The sequence below is a fragment of the Penaeus japonicus genome, unplaced genomic scaffold (genome assembly GCF_977035675.1).
Source record: "Penaeus japonicus unplaced genomic scaffold, GWHDUDI00000001_assembly GWHDUDI00000033, whole genome shotgun sequence".
Taxonomy (NCBI): Eukaryota; Metazoa; Arthropoda; class Malacostraca; order Decapoda; family Penaeidae; genus Penaeus; species Penaeus japonicus.
Genome location: NW_028234435.1, coordinates 10453934 through 10458933, shown reverse-complemented (window position 1 = coordinate 10458933; position 5000 = coordinate 10453934). Strand labels below are relative to the sequence as shown.

Here is a 5000-nt window from a genome sequence, read left to right as displayed (position 1 = left end):
CAAAAAAGTCAATGATGATGTTATTCCTGCAAAGGATAAGTAATATTAATTATAAAGAAATAGCATAGAAATAATTCTCAATAAGTACTGCTTTCATTTAGTTATCATATTTGCATTAAAAGTCACAATTTAATAGATGTAGAACAGGTAACCTTGAATTAAATTTATTTGATGTGACTCAGCGAACTAATTCTGTATTGCGATTCTTATTCCAAAAAGGCATTGAAGTTGTTTTAAAAATGCTAAACCGAAATAAAAAGCCCGGAGGAAAATACTAGCAACCACAGAAAAAAATGACACAAAAAATTATTATATGATACAACCAGACTTACTATTTACATGTTGAATATTAGTATATCAACTTGTTAATTTCCTTTACAATACATCATATTTTATGAACTTGGTCATAATTCCCTGTGCTGCCACTCTTATTCTCAATCAACTCATGGTCAGGTGAGTCTTTTGACCACATCTCGATTTTTGTCATTCAGAATGCTTTATTTGGAATTTAGGGTTGTCTGACTTTCAAGACTGCCTGATCTTCCTTCCACTTCCTTTCTTAACCCGTTAGCACAGGGTGACAAGATATCACGTCGAGTGGTAGCAGGACCAGCCACTGGGGACGAGATATTTTGTCATGGCTATCCTCTTGGCCGGCACACAGGGTATGATCAGGCGCGTAATGCTTGGATACAGCAACAGCGGGAAAATAGCCCTAGGCGTTAGGCTTACGCGTTTGAAATATCCCTGCATTTCGACCGTTTGCAGCCCAGTCGGCAACGGGTTAAACAAGCTCTCACCAATGAATTCAGGAACTGAGCATTCTGGCCTAATTATCTCTGCCTTATCATTTTGCTTCATCTTACCATAGCTCTGATCATTGAAAAAGCTCTAACTACTATACCTCTGGCCAAGAAGCATATTTATGGGCAAACTTCATCCCTTCGATCTTCATGGGCATATTTCATCCTTATGAAAATTTTGAACTACTCTCACATGCAAGTGTTGCAGACCTACTAAGTAATCCTGCTTTCAGTTCTAATGGTTTTCTTGTTACCTTTTCCTTCAATATGGATTCTTTGTTAATTAGTCCTTTGGTGGATACCAAATTGTGATGTGTCTTAGACAGTTATGTAAGAAAGTTTTTTCCACCTTACAATTAACCTGATACCGCCGGTCGCCGGCCACAGACGGCGATTATGTAATATGCATAGCGCCGGGTGCCGGCATGTGGCGTCAATCGTATAATAGATTTAGGCCTATGCGTTCGAGAGCCCCGGCATTGCAGCCATGCAAAGACGGAACAGTGCCGGCGGGAATGGGTTAACTGACAACTCTTACATACTTACTAAAAGGCAATACAAATGGAATTGGAAAAATGAAACTACCAAGGCGGAAATGAAAGAATACAGTCTGAAGCATTTCAGACTGTACTATTCTTCAGTCTCAAAGTTATGGAACTGCCAGGCACTTGATCTGGGCAGCCACAAAATAGATAAATAATAAATATTAAAGATAAATATGCAGAAATGTTTATCTAAAATTTGCTTAATATTTTTTTTGTGTCATTTTTTTTTTTGTAGTTACTGGACTATGGAATTTTGTTTGTGATATTTGTATCAAGAAATTGCTCCTATCATAACACAATAAGAAATAAATTTTCCAGTATCAATCTATTAGTACCATCAATAAGTCTATACTCCTATAAATTTTTTCTTATCTAAATTTTTCTAGACTCATCTCAAACCAAGTGAACTATTACAATTTTTTTTTTTTTTCTAAAGTCTAACTGAAAAAGACTAATCTTTTCAAATTCATCTACATGCACTAAAAGAGCAACTGAGTCATACATTTACATCAAAGTCTAAGCACAGGATACTTGCTATTGTAGGTATGGGATATAAATACAATAACAAAATAAATCCAAATTAAGCATAAACCATATTCACAACAAGTCACCAAAAAATATTGTCTACATAATCATTAACACTGGTCCACAAAATACAACACAGTATCTAAAGGCTACCTAAATACTATAAGCACAATACAAAGTACCCATGTTTTGTAAAATAGATTAAAATTATGAAATGGTGTAGTTTGACTAAAAGCAGATAATAATGGCCCTTGTTACTTCAGCCTTGCATACACTGCATTCCTAGAAGATTAGTTTGAACTAGTATATTTGAATGTAATATTTGTCAGTCCCAGAAATTTTCTTTTACAGTTGTACAAATTTCTTTTCTTTTTTTTTAATTACTTATCATTCCTTTATCATAATTTTCAGTCACTTCCATATTATGGACTATTCATTTTCATACATTCATATAATTGTTTCTTAGGTACTTTTTTAAGTTTTCAGAGTGGCAGCATAGAGAAAAGCAACCACGCTTACTATTCCCTCTCCACTGCTTTACCTGTGAGAAAAGCTTCCATGAACTGTCCAACTTACGGTCTGGCCTGTTACATATCTGATATATAGTGAAAGCTTGAATTCTCTTGGTACTTAAACAAAATACTTCAAAAGATGGCATGGTATGAAAATTCACCTTTTTTTTTTCTTCTTCAAAATTTTAACCCATGGGATATGGGGCACTGATTTTTGAGGTTGAACCCAAATTGGGTACTATTAACCCATTAGCAGCGGATGGCATGATTTGGTGCAAAGGCAGAGTCGGTGATAGACGCGGATGGCACCATGCCAGACATGTAAAACAGCTATCCTACTGCACAGACCTTTTTTTAATACCGCGACCAATGGGTTAAAACCTCCACTGCACACCAGCCAGGTTTTATTTCAGAGGGATGGAGCATGACATGAAAAATCTAGGGCTTCCTCACTCTCTTTCGTTCACTCATTGTGATTTTTTTTTGTTTTATTATACCATTTTGTGTTTTACTACTTTGTAATCAGCTAATATTGTAGTATAGAGACCATATTTGCTCACTATGTTTTATGCATAATTTTGTGAGAGCACATATCTATTTAATTTTATAAACAAATATAAAAGAAATAACAATCTCGAACAGAAAAAACATACATGGTGTAGAAGAAGAAAGAGACCTGTTCATACAGCTGCCAGTGCCACAGCACAAACCAGCTATACTGGCCTCTTCACATAGTCTGGGTCACCTTTCTTTTCTCATTCTATCTCCAAATCCTGCACCACTGGTACTATAGAGCCAGGGTTTGGCCTCTTGCTGCATGTCATCACTCTCTAAAGTTCGTGCTCAGTAGAGACTATGGATGGGTGCCATTAAAGGCTTTTTTTCTGCTGGTGCCAGGCGAGAGTAGTGCCATCTATGTTTGAGATTCTAACTCCATAACGCCAGGGCTGTTTTGGCTCCGCCTGGTCTCAACATTTTAAATGCGTAGGCCTGATGTCTTGGGCTATTTGCCCGCTTAGGCCATGGCCACCCACTATGCACACAATCAGCCGGTGTACAAGCCATAAAAAAAAACCATGACATACTTTAGTGTCCTCAGTGGCAAGTACTGCCAACTAATGACATGATAGCATGTCGCCCATTGTCAGCAGGTTAAACCAAATCTATATTATGGTAATTATAGTAATTGTAATGGTCATTTCCATCATCTGTTACTAAATATAATTATTCTTAGCATGATTGTAAAAAAGCAATAATAAAAAACACTCTGATAGGTAAAAAACAAAGATTTAGCCCCTCAGCACATTCATGCGCCCTAGGCCTGTGGTACAATTTATTATCATTAGCATATTCATATCACCCGCATCCAACATGTCACCCGCATGACTACAAAAAGAAGTGCTTCACTTCTTCCTTTTCTTTTTTTCCCCAAGTTCTAGTTTTACTTTGTAAATTCATATATATATATATATATATATATATATATATATATAATATATATATATATATATATATATATATATATAATATATATATATATATATATATATATATATATATGTGTGTATTTTTTTCTTTGGTATTTTTTACTGAAAGTCTCTTCATTCTTTCATATACAAACTATTCAAATAATTTCTTTCTTGCTTATAGTCTGTCATTTTCTGCAACCTATATAAAATCTCTTGTTATTTTTGGTTTATGTAAAAATCTTAAATAGGTTTTATCAAGTGCTCTACTCTCATTAATATTGATTTTTTTTAAGCCTTAGCATATAAATTCATAAACTAGCAAGAATTATGATTTACTGTTAGTCATCATATAGTTTTTCCTATTTTCCAGTAATTCAACAATACTTCCAGAAGCCTGTATAGAAAGTCATATTTAAATTCTTAACATTAAGAATAATACATGTTTTTGCCCCAAAACTTCTCACACTAAGAATTTACAAACCAATTACTCTGAACAACATCAAAACCTTCTGGTGAGGATACCGATTTACCTAAACCTAGAAATGTGCACAAACTGGTCAGTATTGCCACACAGAAGCTTCAAAATCTGCAAGCAGACTATAAGCTCCTCATATGGATTCCAACTAATTAATAAGAATATACGGTTCATCTATTGTTTGTATACTTTGAAGTTCAACTTCAGTACCTAATAGAGAACTGTAAAAAGAATTTACTTGCTTTCTGTCTAACGTCAATCAAGCTTTGCATCAGACAACCTAAAAGCTCCTCAGACAGCCTGTATCCTTCAAGATGGTTTGGCATGTATATTGCTTGCCTACTTGTGTCTCCAGAGTTAAGGATGCTCACGACTATTTCTTCACATGTTCCCAAGAAATTCCTGGATCTGGAAGAAGAACCTCCCTATCACAGAGGTATTGAATTAGTTCTTGTATTTCAGGCGATAATCTTAGAAAAGGACAGGGGCTCTTCTCGGATCTTTCTGAGTCTTCGTATTTCTGGAGAAACGTAATTCAATCTAGACAACCCACATCGTCTATACCTGACCAATGTTTCATTTTACACAAAGAACATTTATTCCTTTCCATCTTTTGGTCTGCAAAAACTTCTCGTCATACAGACAGACTTCAGACTTCTCAACTAAAAAAT

At 35.1% G+C, this 5000-nt stretch overlaps 1 pseudogene across 1 annotated transcript in view; it reads right to left on the bottom strand.

Annotated features, from left to right (window-relative positions):
• The window catches only part of LOC122259195 (uncharacterized), a 22925-nt pseudogene that overhangs the window by 823 nt on the left and 17102 nt on the right, over positions 1-5000 (bottom strand). Inside the window, exon 4 of the transcript XR_015190434.1 lies at positions 1-26. This exon is cut by the window's left edge and continues 823 nt beyond it. The product of XR_015190434.1 is annotated as an uncharacterized LOC122259195 (transcript). The remainder of the gene's footprint in view (positions 27-5000) is intronic.